Consider the following 17,366-nt stretch of genomic DNA (forward strand, 5'->3'; position numbering starts at 1 on the left):
TTCATGTGCTTCCTGCATTGCTTGGTACTCTCTGGGAACTGGAGGCAAAATTTCAGGAGCGAGGCTATTATTTTGTTTGTGCTAGCTGAGTTTGCTCTGAAATCATTTCTGTCCATGGTTCATTCTGCGAATTGCTGCCTTGAAGGGCGTGAGGGTGGAGAACTGTGGTGCCGAACCCTTTCGTTATCTTTAAACCAGTTTTTTTGCTGCCAGATGGCTCTTGGCATTTAGATGGCAGCAGTTGTTCCTGATGCAACTATTTTCCCTAGAAATGAGGCTGAACTGTAAAACTGAAGCTGAATGCCCCCAAACTCTGGGGACTGGGGAGGAGAAGGTGGCTTAAAATCCACAACCGGACCTAGCTCTGAATTTTGGGTTTGGGCCCATCTCCGGCTTCAGCCTCATTGAGAATTTGGGACAATGGAGAAAATCAAAACACTATTTCATTTTGGGTTGAGTCGACATTGTTCTCAGTCCACCTGACCTGCTGTGGTGCCTCATCTGAGTTGTGGTTTTGGGCAGTTCATGTCTCTGTTTTCTACACATGCCCTGCGCCCTGACTGGACTACATTTCCCATGATGCATCATGGGAGTCCTTAGGCAATGTCTGTGCTGGGGGACTTTTCTTTCTCAGCTGGCTCTACAGTTGACAGAAAAACTCCACAGGAAATTCATCGGGCCTAACTTCAACTCCTGGAAAGATACAGGAACAAATTATTAATGAATCAATTTGTAAACACCTAGAAGATGATAGGGTGATAAGTAAGAGCCAACATGGATTTGTCAAGAACAAATCATGCCAGACCAATTTAATCTCCTTGTTGGACAGGGTTACTAGCCTAGTGGATAGCAGTGAAGCAGCACACATGATATATCTTGACTTTAGGAAGGCTTTTGACACAATCCCGCATGGCATTCTCAAAGGAAACTAGGGAAAGGTGGTGGAGATGAAATTACTATAAATAAGGTACACAACTGGTTCAAAAACCAAACTCAGAGAATATTTATCACTGATTCAGTGACATATCTGGTAGGGTCCTGCAGGGGTCAGTTTTGGGTCCAGTACCAGCCAATATTTTCATTAGTGACTTAGGTAATGGAATGGGGAGTATGCTTATAACATTTGCGGATGACACCAAACTGGGAGGGGTTGAAAGCACTTTGAAGGACAGGATTAGAATTGAAATGACCTTGACAAATTGATCTGAAATCAACAAGATGAAATTCAATAAAGACGACTGCAAAGTACTTCACTTAGGAAGGAAAAATCAAACGCATAACTACAACATGAGGAATAACTGCTGGCTACAAAGGGTCTGGGGGGTCTCATGGATTGCAAACTGAATATGCATCAATAATGTGATGCAGTTATAAAAAAAGGCTAATATCATTCTGATGTGTATTAATAGGAATGTCCATATGTAAGACATGGGAGGTAGTTGTCCCACTCTGCTTGGCACTGATGAGACCTCTGCAGCAGTACTGTGTCTAGTTTTACGTGCCACACTCTAAGAAAGAGGGGGATAAATTGGAGAGAGTCCAGAGGAGAGCAACAAAAATGAGAAAAGGTTTAGAAAAGCTGACCTCTGAGGAAAGGTTTAAAAAACGGGGCATGTTTACTTTTAAGAAAAGAAGAGCGAGGGGGGACCTGATAAGTCTTCAGCTATGTTAAGGGATGTTATAAAGAGGATGATGATCAATTGTTCTCCATGCCCACTAACGATAGGACAGGAAGTCATGGGCTTAATGTGCAGCAAGGAAGATGTAGGTTAGATATTAGGAAAAGCTTTCTAACTATAAAGATAGTGAGCATAAGCTTTCATGAGCTACAGCTCACTTCCTCAGATGCATATCGTGGAAACTGCAGATGACACATGGGGCAGAGCAGGATGGAATCTGTCCCTTTGTGCTTAAAACCCTTTCCCAGATACATGGAGGTATTTGCCATTCACAAAGTGTTTGGGTTGTCACTCAGAGAGACAGCCAGGAACATACTCTGGGTGTCAGTCACAGCTGCCCTTGAATCTGCTGCTGCTTGTGTATACTGGATATTGCAGAGCAGCATAAAAATCGCTTGACAGCTTTTGTGCCTCATACTAGCAATTTATATTTCAAAAGAATCTGTCTGTAAGATAATAGGTGCTGTTAACAGTGGGTGGGATGATGTGACTGGTGTTTGGACTGCTTTATGCCAGCAGAATGGAATTTAGCCAGGACTCTAGTTTAATGGTCCTAGTCACATGAAAAGGGCTGTGGGATCTCTCAAGACTAGGCCACTAGGAAATTTAGATTAGAAATTAGACGAAGGTTTCTAACCATCAGAGGAGTGAAGTTTTGGAATAGCCTTCCGAGGGAAGTAGTGGGGGCAAAAGATCTATCTTGCTTTAAGATTAAACTCGATAAGTTTATGGAGGAGATGGTATGATGGGATAACATGGTTTTGGTAATTAAATATTCATGGTAAATAGGCCCAATGGCCTGTGATGGGTTTTTAGATGGGGTAAGATCCAAGTTACCTGGGAAAGAATTTTCTGTAGTATCTGGCTGATGAATCTTGCCCATATGCTCAGGGTTTAGCTGATCGCCATATTTGGGGTCGGGAAGGAATTTTCCTCCAGGGCAGATTGGAAGGCCCTGGAGGTTTTTCGCCTTCCTCTGTAGCATGGGGCATGGGTCACTTGCTGGAGGATTCTCTGCTCCTTGAGGTCTTCAAACTACAATTTGAGGACTTCAATAGCACAGATATAGGTGTGAGGTCTTTTTTAGGAGTGGTGGGTGAAGTTCTGTGGCCTGCATTGTGCAGGAGGTCAGACTAGATGATCATAATGGTCCCTTCTGACCTAAATATCTATGAATCTATGAATCTAAGACCACAAGTGGTCAGGGATTTTGGTTTTATATCGCACCTGAAAGAAAAATGCCTTAGCACCATATTGGGGTATCCACACAGTACTGACTCTGAGGGAAGAATGTCATCTGGTGAGCTGAGCCACCAACTCCAGCTCCTGGGTTTTCCATGGAGGTCTCCCACCTGGGTGCTGACTAAGCCCTTGTCACAGGGTATCAGAGCTGAAAGCTACCTGCAGACACTTCAGAGGTGAGGTTTTGGATTTAGAACAGACCAAGAACCTTGGAATGTGCTGCACTGGATTCTAGCATTGTGGAATTCTGGGACCCTGCTCTTCAGGTGAACTTGGTCTCTTCATATGGCCCAACTTGTTGCTGCTTTTGTAGCATTCCATGTTCCTCACAGCAACAGGATGAATTTTTCAGTGCTGGTAGTACATCTTTTAGTGTATGCAGTATGTGGGAGACAGGCAATAAATAACTAAAGGAAGCTAACAGAACAGTGCCTTCCCCTGAGGATTCTACTGAGAGAAATGAATTCTGTTAAACTTTGCTTGGTGGAGTGGAAAGTTAAAACGGAGAGAAAAAACCCAAACCCTCACAAATAAAGTGCTGCGCTGTCATATTTGTGTCAGAAATCTCCACGTAAAACGTGCACAGCAGAGACATGAAAGGACCTTCTTGGCAAAAGGGGCTTTTGTACAGTGTTGAGTGGCTGGAGCAGGAGAGCCCTGGACTTCCTGTTTTAAAGGCAAACAGAAAATGCTTTTTTAAAAAATAAATCAATGTTGTCTGTTGCAGATTCCAAATCAAGGGCCAGATCCCCACAGTCCTCATGGAGTCCTTTCCCAGGCATCTCTCCCACAGTGGGATGGTTGCCTGAGAACCAAGTGAGTAAGGACTGCAGAATTTGGCAGTTTAGACACTTAGGCTTCAATTGTGCAACTGATAGGAACTGGGCAGACTGCTGCACACACCTGGAGCCCCACTGACTCCGAGTGAGTGTGCCTTGCAAAACGCATTTCCGTTAATGCAGGAATCTTGAGTGAGGGCCTTTGGCCTATGTTATGCAGGGGGGACAGACTCGATCATAGTAGTTTCTTCTGGCTTTAAAATCTACGTATCAGAGAAATCGCTCCTATGGTTCACTTTTCATTCCACTGCTCTTAGTATACTTGTAAAGGGTGGCCCTGTGCGCAAAGGCCTGGATGGGCATCTTGAGGCATATTTTTAAACTCTGAAGAAATAAGTAAATAGGAAGTCAAAATGTTCTCAACAGCGAGTTTCCTGCCTACGTTTTTCTCTCTGTGTTTTTAAATGTGAAATAATAGTAATTGCCATCATCTATTATATTATTGTGGTAGCACCCCCAGGATGCTAGGAGCCTGAACTTTCCAAACATAAAAGAGGGCTGGGTATAGGACCCCATGCTGCAAAATCACACATGCTCACTTTTATCCATGTGAGAGTCCCACTGTGGTCCAGGAGACCCTCTCCCTGGGATAAAGGGTTTGCAGGCTGCTGGCTTGTGGTCTAAAATATCAACATCTTCTCTTTTGAATATTACATTTCACTATTAAAACCTTTTTTTCATTGAGAGGAGAGTAAGGAGTCTGAGACAGATCATGTGTTGGGGTAGAAAGGAAGGTCTGGATGATAGGGCACTAAGAGCTGAGATCAATTCTGATCTTAGTCACAGATATCATGTGTGCCTTTGGGCTAATCACTTTGGGATTGTCTACATGGCGTGTTAGTCTGCTCCAGAGAGAGAGGATTCAGTTCTACTGTGCGCTAGCATGTTGTATGCTAACTGGCCTGATGGCTCCTGCTGGTGTGCACTAAGAGTTCCCTTGTGCTTGTCAATGTAGTTTACATGACTACTGCATGCCAGCAGAGTCCACATGGCCAATTCGTGCACAACATTCATGTAAATTACATTGACCATGCTCCTCTCACGGCGTATGCCTACTGAGCTAGCCTTAGGGAGGGAACACCTGGGATTTACATCACCGGAGAATGGAACCATTGTTGGACGGTGCCAAAAGAGTGCATGTGGCCAATCAAATGCTTAGTTTTGGAGACTGCAGTTCAACTGTGAAATGTTTGTGATATTCCCCAATGTGCAAAAACAAAGAGCAGCAGGACTGTCCATCCTGGTTCCACTGCTTGGGCTGCAACGCAAGAAGGGATTACTACACAAAATACAGAGAATGGCTGTAGGTGGACGGAAAATCTATACTTCAAACACAAGAGACATCATAAGAAATAGCTCCCTTAATCTGTTGTCTTTTTAAAATCCAGCCAACATTAAATACAGAACACGCTATCAAGGTCCCTCTCACACTGAGGGAAGAAAAGTCTCTTTACAGTGTTAAGGGCTCTGTCTTACAGTTGCCATCAGTAGAAGATATGGTATTGATTGGTCCTAACGTTTCATTTGATTGGTTGCTTTAGTGATTACAATATTGATTTGTTTCACACGCTGTGTTTGTTAGGTCCACAGCCCCATCCCTGGAAGAATGATGGAGATTCCTATTTGTTATTCGTATGTTTTTCAGGAGGGAAATTGGACAGAATTCATTTTTCACTCGACGGAACTGTGACAGAAATTAACTGATGGGAGGGCTGTGGGAATTAGCAAGGGAACCAAGCATGTTTATAGTTTTTCAGGCATGTAAAAGCAAAGAAAGATTTTGCATTTTCAGGATGTTTGGGAAAAGTTCTGTGCAAAAGAAATGTAATTATGACTGAAAAAAAAATGCAAAAATATAATACTTACCAATAGTTTTAAAAATCATCCCTGCAGCTAACTCTATGGAAAAACCTTACTAGTATTTCAGATAGCTGCCAAATTGCTTGTTGTTACACAATCCTCTGGGAGGTGATCTAAACAGTCCACTTCAGTTCAGGCAGTGCCCAGGCATATGGCTCACCCTGCCCTCTTGCGTCTTTGCCTTAACCAGTCCAGTGGTGCAAGGTGTGCAGCTTCAGACGTGAATAGTTATTACATCCAAAGAATTGCAAATTGACTGCTTTGAAACCCCTCCAAACCTTTGCCCATTTCTAGAGCTAAATTGCAACTGACTCTCACTTCACCTTTAGGAGCCTGAGGTGTTTCAGTTGTTTATGCCAACCCCTTGGAATGTCCTATTCAAACCCATCTCTGAAGGCAGAATTATTCATTTCCTCGTGAGCTTTTCTGTGGTGCTCATCGTTATAGTATCTGAGTGCTTCCTGAACATTTAATTTTCACAGTGCACCACTGAGGTGATAGGGAGCGGTTATGCCCATTGTATGGATGGGGACCTGAAGCACAGAGAGATTAAGGACAAATATTTCCATTAATTTTGAGAGCCAAATTTGAGATGCTAGGACCTGGTTTTTCAGAGAACTTGCCATATGATAGATTTCATACATTCAGAGCACAGTTCCTATTGAGTGCTCAGCACTGCTGCAAATCTGACCCTGGGGTTTCAAGTTGGGCATGCAGAAAATGAGAAACAAACACTTTGTGACCACCCATGAAAAGTGTGTCCTCAGTGACTTGCCCAGCATCACACAGGAACTCAGTGGCAGAGGCAGGAATAGGATCCAATTTTCCAGGGCAGCATTTATCTGCTTTGACAATGAGTCCAAACCTTCTCTTCCTGCAACCACCGACTCATTCACTACACCCCTTACAGCTTCACCAACTAACTAAGCAGGGCCCCTACAGACAATAGCCTCTTTTCCACACAACCCTGATTCATCCCCAGAGCAGGCCCAGCCTGTGCATTGAATGAGGCAGGTGTCCTGTGGAGAAGAGAGCATGTGATCATGTAATTAAAGACTATATCATTATATGTACTGTGACAAAGTTCCTCCTCTGTGCTTATTGGTGGATTTTCTCGCCTCAGAGGTTCACGGCAGCCCTCAGTTTGGCCACTTTCATGACTCAGTTAGCCTCATCACTGGCCAGCATGGGGAAAGGAAGAAGAACAATCCCCACAGTCTCTGCTGATCCACCTAGTGGATCGGGGAACAGGCATCTGTCTCTTTCGGGATATGGATGGCGGCTCCCACTTCTTCTACACCCTGGAGAAAAGGAGGGGAGCCAAGAAATAGTCACCTGCCTTCTGGCAGAAGACGGCACCCCCCTCACGGATCCAGTGGAGATGTGCGGGAGGGCGAGAGCCTTCTGCGCAAGCCTTTTCTCCCTGGATCCGACCGATCCTAACACTTGCAGAGTGCTCTGGGAGGAGCTCCCTACAGTCAGCGTGGGCGACCGAGACTGGCTAGAGCTGCCTCCTCACTCTGGCCGAGTTCTCGGAAGCCGTCCGTCACATGCCCACCAATAAATCTCCGGGCATGGACGGGCTGACTGTGGAGCTCTACCGCGTGTTCTGGGACGTCCTCGGCCCAGATCTAGTCATCGTATGGGCCGAGTCTTTGCGGAGCGGGGTCCTCCCTCTTTCGTGCAGGCGAGCTGTGCTCGCCTTATTGCCGAAGAACCGGGATCTCCGGTTTACGAAATTGGCGTCCCGTCTCGCTCCTCAGCACGGACTACAAAGTCGTGGCAAAAGCAATCTCGCTGCGACTAGGGTCTGTGCTGGCGGACGTGGTCCACCCTGACCAGACCTACACCGTCCCGGGCCGCAGCATCTTTGACAACCTATATCTGGTCTGGGACCTTTTGGAACTCGGGTGTAGGGGTGGTCTATCGTTTGCCCTCCTGTTCTTGGATCAGGAGAAGGCGTTTGACAGGGTGGACCATGGGTATCTCCTACGCACTCTGCGAGTGTTTGGCTTCGGACCCCAGTTTGTGGGTTTTCTCCGGGTGCTGTACTCCTCTGCAGCGTGTCTGGTCAGGCTCAACTGGACCCTGACCAAACCGGTCAGCTTCGGGCAAGGAGTACAGCAGGGGTGCCCCCTCTTAGGCCAGCTGTACGCTCTGGTGATCGAGCCCTTCCTCTGTCTCCTCCGCAGGAGGTTGACGGAGTGGTAATGTGGGAGCCGGAGCTGCGGCTGGTCCTGTCGGCGTACGCCGACGACGTGCTTCTTGTGGTCCAGGACCCGGGCGACTTGGCACGGGTGGAGGCTTGCCAGGCCATCTATTTGGCAGCCTCCTCCACCTGGGTCAATTGGGTCAAGAGCTCTGGCCTGGTGGTAGGGGGCTGGCAGGCGAGCTCCCTCCCACCCGTGCTTCAGGCCATCCGGTGGAGCGTGGGTCTGCTGCTCTATCTCGGCATTTACCTTTCTGCCATGCATCCCTCTCCGCCGGAGAACTGGCACAATTTAGAGGGCGGGGTGATAGAGCGGCTCCGGAAATGGACAGGACTACTCTGGTGCCTCTCCCTTCGAGGGAGAGCGCTGGTGCTCAATCAACTAGTCCTGTCCACTGACTCCCTTGACACCTTTGAGGAGCAGTGGGCACTGTCCAGGATTCTCTGCTCGGTATCCCCATCTGGTTCCCTTCGTTTGACCCTTTGACTGCACTCCTGTCCCTGTTATTTCATTAGTTGTCTCCTGTACTCAATTGGTGTCCAGGTCCTGTGGATCCCCCCCTTACGCTCGGGGTGAGGGTGAGGATCCTTTAGTACTTCCCAGATCCCAATAGGATCACTCTCCTGTAGCCATCTGGCCCGACCCTGTCACACTACATCACATGTACACTCAAATCTATAGTTTTCCAGTGGGGGAGGAATAGTAAAAGTCAAGAATCTTGGGTTCCATTTCAGTCTTTGGAAGGGAATGTTCTCAAGTGGGCACATTCCTGGTTAAGCTTGAATTCTTCTGTCCCAGCCTCTTCAACCTGTCTCTGTCCCATCTCTTCCCCACCTGGGCTCTTTGTCCCAGTCCTGTTCTCCTTGATTACTAAGTCTCAGTCTCCATTCAGACTTCTCATCCCACTTCCAGTCTCCTTGTGTAGCCCTCCCAGTTTTGCCCCTCCTCCCCAGCTCCTCATGTAATCTCCATGTTTTTGATCCCCCAGCCAACTGGCTCCAAGTCCTCCCCCCTCCTCCCCAATGCCCAGTCCTAATCTCGTTGTCCAACCAGTTATATCTTGCCCTCCCAAATTTTGGGCAGATTTTCACTGGGGCACCAGTAGTTGCATCCCTGACAAAACACCATCCTCTGCCAGATTTCAAGTCCTGGCTCCAAAGCATGGGGCCACCAGAGCTTTTCAACAAAATGGTTGTCAGACTTTTTTTAACATGTGCAAAACAATATATTTTCCCCAAACTCTTTCTGAGAAATGGCTGAACCATTTTGGTTGAAATTTTCCATAAAACAAGCAGTCTGAGGCAGGCCCCAGAATAATAATTTGTTGAAAAATGGGGTTAATAAAAGTGGGCTTTTTGGCAAAAAATCTATTTGATGACTTAAAAAAACAGTTTGAAATGAAAAATGTGTGGCAAAAATCTTTTTTTAAATAGTGGGGAAAAAATATTTTTCTCAGCCCCCCTCATTTTCCCACTAGAGAGAATTGGGAAGAGGCAGAAAAGCAAAAAAGTGGGGAAAACATATACACTTTCTCTCTGACTTTAAATCCCTTTCCCACTAGGAAAGTACAACAAGGTAGGGTAAAAAGCAAGCAATTTTCTCCAGTGAAAATGGTGGAGGGAAAGGTAAAAAAGGGAAGAGGAAAAACCCTAGAAATCTGAAACAATACATTTCCATTGAATCATGCAGCACGGGGTGGGGGGAGTGGAAAAAATTGAACAACATTAAAATTGTTAATTGTTTTCAGAAATTTGTGTGGAAAAAATCCCAACATTTCAAACAGCTCTGCCTTCTACATAGGGATGAACTTTACCCTTGATGAATAATCTCGAGCAAATAAAAAAGGAGTCCTTGTGGCACCTTAGAGACTATCAAATGTATTTGTGCATAAGCTTTTGTGGGCTAGAACCCACTTCATCAGACGTATGAAGTAAAAGATACAGGAGCAGGTATAAATACATGAAAGGATGTGGGTTGCTTTACCAAGTGTTAGGTCAGTCTAACGAGATAAATCAATTAACAGCAGGATACCAAGGGAGGAGAAATAACTTTTGAAGTGGTAAGAGTGTGGCCCATTACAGACAGTTGATCTTGAGCAAGACTTGACACTGGATTGCTGTATAATTATGAATTCACTTTGGTATCATCTGTGTATGACCTTAGGCACCAAGCAATTTACAAATTGCAGTATGGCGCATTGGTTTTTTAAAAATTATTATTTTATAAGCACAGTCAAAATTGCTGTTAGATTTGATAAACAACACTTGAATTCCAATTCTAAATTTATGGAAGGACTAAAGATTACTGAAATCTGAGTGGCATTCCTAAAGGGTACCAGACTGCCGCTGTTTTAGGCTCGAGTGGAACCACAAACGTTAGAAGCTAGACTGAATTGGGGAAAAAATCCCTGTTGAAAATTTTGATGACGACAAAACAATTTCTTTTGTGTCAAAATTTTCCGTGAATTTTTTTTACTTTCTGTTGAAAAAGCGAAAACTAACTTTTCCAGCCAAAACCAAGACATATTTTGCTTGGAACTTGTAAATATTTTGTTTTTTGAATTATATTTTTTCAATTTTTGGATGTTTGGTGTTTTGAAACCCCTCCTTCCCCCCAATTTTAGAAAAAAGCAGGCACCTCCTGTGAAAATTTTAGGTTTTTTCAAAAAACAAATATTCTGTTAAAAAAAAAAAAGCGGAATGGTTTTGAGCAGCCCTGTTGGAAACTCTTTGTGGCTGTGTGGAACTGGAAGAACTGGGTCAACCTGTGGCGTGTAGAAGCCCACTGAACTGCTGCCTTCTGCTCCACCTGGTGTCAGGAACTGTAATGCTTCAGCTGAAGCCCTCAGAGACCACGGTGTGTGTTCATCACGGAAGTGGGCACAGGTCTTTTGGGCTGTCCACTTTCCCATCATCACTCAGCTCCTTCTTACCCACCAAGTTAAGGTACTTCATGAGGTCGGATATATATGGAAATGGCAACCACACACTGCCTTCCTTTAGACAAACCTGTTGTCCTGGAGAAGGGGAGTAGGTCACCATTTGTGCATGTACCCACTTCTTACACCAAACCACCATTTGGGTACATACAAGGATGGCTGCATTGCCCAAAATATAACTGCCCATCCAAACAGGTAATTTGATTATAGTTACCCAGTTGTCATGGGAAAATGTGATTATTGCATCCGGTTATGTGAAAATTGGCCTCTTAGGATAAAGCCGTGACACTATCATATTGTTCAAAAATACAACTGTGTTTTAATGGAGGTCACCTCTACGCAAGGTGAAACAGTGCTGCAGTGTCTCTCAAACACAGAAATCAATCCATGCAGATGCTTTCCATGGTGGCTGCAACTTTGACTTGAATTCCACTCTAAAACCTTTCAATCAGGCTTTCCTGATCATCACAGTACACAGAGATATGCTAAGTCATGGATGTATGATCATTAAATTGGGGGGGAAACTGCTGCTGCGCATATCCTGATAACCAATTTATTCATTGCAAAATAGTGAAGAGTTGAGTCTCCATTCTGTGTCGGCTGGAGGGCACGGTGCTACACTGGTTGCCATCATCATGATAAGGGTTACAAATGATCTAGCTGGAGCTCAGCAGATATCTTCTAGGATGAAGTGTCAGCACAATTAAAATAGGGGTGAAATTCGAATACAGGCTTAGGTACACTTGCTATTTTGCATGGCAACTGAATAGATATTGGTTGAAAGGTCTGCAAAAAGAACGCAGCTGGAGAAAAGCCTAACTCACTAACCTCACTTTAGGCATCTCTGTTTGGAACCCCGTGATTCATCCTGCCTAGCACTGGCAGCAGCTAAGTACAGGAACAATGATCTCCTTCTGAAGAAAACAGGGTTGCTCTAATCTTCTTTGATGTATTTGTCATGAAAAAGCACACACAATGAATAACTGGAAGACCGGGTGGCATGTTGAATAGTGGATCTATTCAGTAGGTTTCAAGTCTCTAATTGGTCGTTGGTTTTAAATGTTAACACGTGTCAGTTTTAAATGATTTCTACGATTTCTCTTTGATGTTTGCAAAGATTAGCAAGAGAAATAAAGATATTCGTTGGCATCCAGAGAACAGCAGCAGCTGCCATATTTTGCACTCCCTCCAATGAACTCCAGCAAATTTGTATCGGATAGCTGCCATTCAAAGCGATTAGCCGGCAACAGGCTGAAAAGAAATGATGAATCAAATCCTCGGCTGGTGTAACCTGGCATAGTGCCGTTGACTTTAGTGGAACTGTGCTGACATGGCCCAGCTGAGGATGTACCTTGATATTTTTTAGTATTTTGTTTCCAGCTGTATTTCTTGACTAGAGGGGTGTGAGCCAATGCTTCACAGTGCAGAAGGAGAGAACTTACACACATTGTTTTAGGTCAGTGCAAACAGATCTGAACTTTTTTGGGAAGTGCACAGGGCTGGTTGCGGCTGAAATGATACTGGCTGTAATTTGCAGTGCATCATGTAACAGATATGCTTGGGCATGAGACCACAAAATATAAAGCATCCATAGAAAATGCAAGTTGAAGTATGTGTCGAAAGAATGCATCTTTACTCTCCTGGTAGGCCAACAGATTTGGGTACAGTGTGCAATCCCCCTACCACATGCTATGGATGGTGATATGCATTCAGGCTTTGGTAGTTATAAAAGTCTTAGGACACATTTGCATTTACAGTGTTGGGTGTGGGTCAAGGGCCCATTCCCTATGGAGGTTTAGCTGAAAAAGAGAAGGTCACAGACATGAGACCCTGCTCCACAGAAGGGATGAATGGGGGGAACAAAGAGAAGCAGACAAAAGGAAGCCAAATGAATGCTGGTTGTCATTAGAAGAGGAAATTGCTCGGAGTCAGTATTTCTGTATAAAGGTTTTCTTGGAAACTTTTCTGTAAGATGGACATTCTCTGCAGCCCACTAGTGACCTGATTTCACTTGCACGCTTTGCCGACCCTTCTCTTATAGCTGTTTCCTTTACTATCAGTGTCGTAATCCCCAAGAATAATTACTGTGTGTTGCGTCCGGCAGCTTTTTGTAAAGTCTTCAGTGGTGTTTAACAAATGATACCAGGTTTAGTGAGCCAGGAAGAGTCAAAGAAAGGAAAGGAAAAGGGTGAATCAGGAAAAGGATGTGGATAGAGGAAGGGTTTGGGAAAGGGCAGATAGACCCAAGCTTGGGGCAGATTTATGCCTATGTTATACTTACTGCACACAGAACGGGTTTCTGATCTATTCTGAAACATACAATAGCTTCTGACTTGGATCAAGTGTATCCAAGAGAAGCAGCTGTGTGTATGTGTGCTTAAAATGGACCCGCCGCTCCACAGCACCTGCATGCAAGCGGAGGATCCCAGATAAGGTCTGCAGGCTGCTGGTTTGCAGAGAGATCTGTGGGCATTCTCTGCAGAACCTGGGAGCAGGAGTTCAATTCTTGGGAGGCAGATACTGACTTTGCAATAAATAGAGCATCTTTTCCAGGCTAATGGAATATCACTAACATGACTCTCAGAGGAGCCTGTGAGTCCTGGATTATTTGCTTCAAGGAAAGTTACAAGATAGTCAGCAGCAGTGGGAGGATTGATATATGTGTGTGTGTGTGTGAGAGAGAGAGTGAGTGAGTCCAGAAAGAAGGGGTTCACCGTCCATATTGTGCTCTCTCTCTCTCTCTTTGGGTTTGTGGTGGGGTGGACAGGTCTGAAGGTCCCCTGCTGGAGGTCCTGTGGCCGTGCTTCACCCTGCCCCAGAAGAGAGCAGTGGCTGGAGCCCCAGGCCCTTTAAATTGCCTCTAGAGCTGCACTGTCGGAGCTCTGAGGTAGCGGCGGTGAGGCTCCGGCGGCTATTTAAAGGGCCCGGGGCTCCCTCGCTTCTACCGCCCCGGTCCTTTAAATAGCTGCCGGAGCCCTGCCACCGCTACTCCAGGGACTATTTAAAAGAGCGGGGCGCTAGAAGCAGGGGAGCTGCAGGCCCTTTAAATAGCCCCCAGAGCACACGTTGCTAAAATGTTTAATTTTCCCCTAATGAAAAGGGTTTCTGTGGCAGGACAAGCGGGTTTAAACATACACGGGGTGTTTGGTGATTTTGTTATGTCTTCAGAGGGTTGTTTCATTTGTCTCTGTCTCGATTAGAGGCTCCTCAGAGTTTGTGGGCCTTCCTGACCTTGCTTAAAGTCAGAGTTGGTATGAGCTTTGTATATCTGTAAATTGGCTCTGAGTTCATCTTCCTGTCACTTTCAACTACCCTCTCTAAGGTATCTCCAGCCTCTCTATGCCTCTCACACATCTTATTGACCATCTCAAAAATCCATAGGCACCTAACAAAAGGTACCCAGGCTTTCAAATGGGCACCCAAAGCCAGTATCTAATGGCCATCACTTTCCTTCAAACCAAACTTCTGTTTTATACATGCTCATGTTAAAAAGAGGGGCCCAGTTCCATAGTTGACACTTGTCAGGCTTGTCTTGTAGAGAGGGAGGATAGTCCAGTGGTTAGGACTCTAATCTGGGATTTGGAAGACCCAAGATCAATTCTCTGCACAATCACAGACTTCTTAGTTGACCACGGGTAGGTTACTTCTTTTCTCTGGGCTTCACATGAAAAATGGGGCTGATACCAGTTGTCTACCTCACAGTGGAGTTCTGAGGATAAATACCTGTGATTATTTGTACTACCTTAGTATGTATGAGCCCCAGTTATGGAGTAGGACCCTATATGCTGGGCACTGTATAAACAGAAGCCAAAAGAGTTCCTTTCCCCAAAGAGCTACAATCTAGGACAAGAGATAGACCTAAGGGGGAGTACAATGAGACAATAGGGGTCAGCCTGATGGACTGTGGTCACAGCTCACCAGCGACCTAGCCGTTGTCAAGTCTTTCACAGGCATCATGTCAAAGAAGTGTTTTAAGGAGGATAATGAGTTAGTTTTATGGCTGTTTAAGGGGAGGTCTGAGGGGCAGCATAGGGAAAAGCACAAAGGAACTTGTTTGAAAATGGAAGAAGTGGGTGGTGGTGGGGCTAATGCTATGGGCCAGTTGGAGGTGGGAGTCAACATCTCCGTTGGAAGGTGCTCGGTAACCATGGTGATAGGGAGCCTATAAGGATCTAAGATGTATAGCTCGATTGTTCAGTAGAGCCCTAGCTATAAAGCAGTTTCCTTCCTCTTCCCCGATATCCTTGCTATGCAGCTATTGCAATGTCTGTGCCTATCGAAAAATAGCAGTCTGTCTCACAGTTGGTCTTTCTCAACCATGACTTTTAAGTGGATGTGTCTTTGGAAACTTTTTTTATCTATATCTTATTCTGAGGTGCTGCAGTCTCTGGCTTTACACTCAGACAAGGTAATGCAATTTAGGTGGAGAAAATTGTATTACTTTTTACAAGATCCTCTTCCCACCACTAAGTGTCTGCCCCTTGTGGGGAATATGTTTTCACTTCCCTGTTCTGAGAATGCTGCAGGCAACATTGCCAAGCCAGATTTTTCTCTGTCAAGCTTTCGCCTGTTTGTGAGCTTCTAGATGGGTTTTGACACTAGGTGTCCAAGGGCACAAATATCAAACAGCTCTTTCCTCTCATGGTGACTTCAGACGCTTTCCTTTGTTGGTAAGCACGATCTGTTGGCAGAGCATTTGCACAGTAAGCACCATGTTGAGTGAAGGTTAAAACAAGTCAGTCCCGAAGCACAGTGCATGTTGTATGGAAATTACATTTGAACCAGCTGCGTGTATGGGTGGGGGGGGGTGACATTTTACCCCTAGTTAGCTTGGAGCCAAGTGCCAAGAAGATGCCAGGTTCTGTAATGGGCAGCATTTTTCAGGTCTGTGAGATGGTTTCTTACTAGTCCCCCTGGGGTACCCGTTTAAACTTGGAATATGTATCTGTTGTGAGCACAGTTCTGTCTTAGATGCAACCTTTTTATTCTCTCCAAGGATGGTTTCCAAACTTTCCCCAGTGCTGGTTCCAAATGGGTGGAGCAGGTGGCAAATGGCTTCTTCGCTTGGAAGTGAGTGAGGGGGGCAGTGCTCCTTTGCTTGTCTAATTATTTATTTACGTCACTATGCACAGCATTTGTTTTCTGCCAAAGTGATTCAAGCATATCATAGCCTTTTGCTTTAGCTCCTTTATCATATTGTTTTATTGCTATGGTTCAGTGAGAAATTTGTCTTGGCCTTTGCAGAGCAGTGAGGATGTCATCTAATATTATTGAGCTCTGGTGTACCTCTCCCATGTGTTTTCAAGATTCCCGTTTATCACGTAGAAAGCAAGTGATGAGCAAGTCTGCGCCGAAGGAAAACCGTATTCTATGCTCTCGGCTGGGCAGAATAGCCTATACCATTCTCATGTGGCAGCTTGAGATAAACGTATGTGGAGGCTGACATTGGCTGGGGGTAACCGGCGTTCCACAGCACACCATCATAGGGGGTGCAAATGCTCTTGGGTTTTTTTTTTTAAGGGACTTTTTTGAAGGTAACTGAGCTTCAGAGAGATTTTAACCAAAATGTCCACTGATTTCAACAGGAGCTGGAGCAGGTCCTTTGCATGTGCTCAGACCCCTGTCCTCCTGGAGACACACTCATGTAAAGCACTAACAAATGCCACTGCAGTGTCTTGGGGCCTTCTTAGATGATGGGTTTTGTCAGCCCTAATAGACTCTAAGGCCGGAAGGGACCATCATGATCATCTAGTCTGACCTCCTGCATATCGCAGGCCAGAGAACCGCACCCACCCATTCCTGTAATAGACCCATAATCTCTGGCTGAGTTACTGAAATCTTCAAATCATGATTTAAAGACTTCAAGTTTCAGAGAATCTACCATTTATACTAGTTTAAATCTGCGAGTGACCTCTGCCCCAGGCTGCAGAGGAAAACAAAAAAACCCCAAAGGGTCTCTGCCAATCTGACCCAGGAGAAAATTCCTTCCCAACTGAAGGACATAAATCCACACCGTGTAGAGGTCAAGCACAGGAGTTTATTATGTACAGCGCTGAAAGAGTGTCACCTTGCTTATTAGGCTCAGAGACACTGTCAATCAATTGATTACAATGGAATATATGGATTTTCCATGGGCGGGGGAAAGTGACGGGGTAGGCAGTTTCACTTCCCCAGATAGGTCTCGCAGCTAAACATGATAGCACAGTAGCCAATGGTCAAAGGTTACATAATGTTTCCACCCATGGTCTCACATTGACAAATTATCATTTAACAGTTAATTAGTACTTTAATAAATGTATTGGTATAAAATATATATATATGTTGAATTCTGATTTGGGGTCCATAGGAATGAAGTAGCTCCTTTGATTGTCCAACAGATACATATCTAGGGGTAAAAGCAAAGAAACAGTAAAAGTATATAGCAATAAAGATTGTCTTTCAAGTTGTTCATTTGTGTTTTAAGGCAGGCATTGGTCCCTGGAAAAGGGAGGTGGGAGGAGGCCATATCTTATACTGACTTTCATAAACTCAAGGTTAGAATGTGTGGAAGAACATCTCCCTACAGAAGAAACTATCACAACAGAAACAGGGCTTCTTT

This window comes from Lepidochelys kempii, chromosome 7, assembly GCF_965140285.1.
Source record: "Lepidochelys kempii isolate rLepKem1 chromosome 7, rLepKem1.hap1, whole genome shotgun sequence".
Classification (NCBI taxonomy): domain Eukaryota; kingdom Metazoa; phylum Chordata; order Testudines; family Cheloniidae; genus Lepidochelys; species Lepidochelys kempii.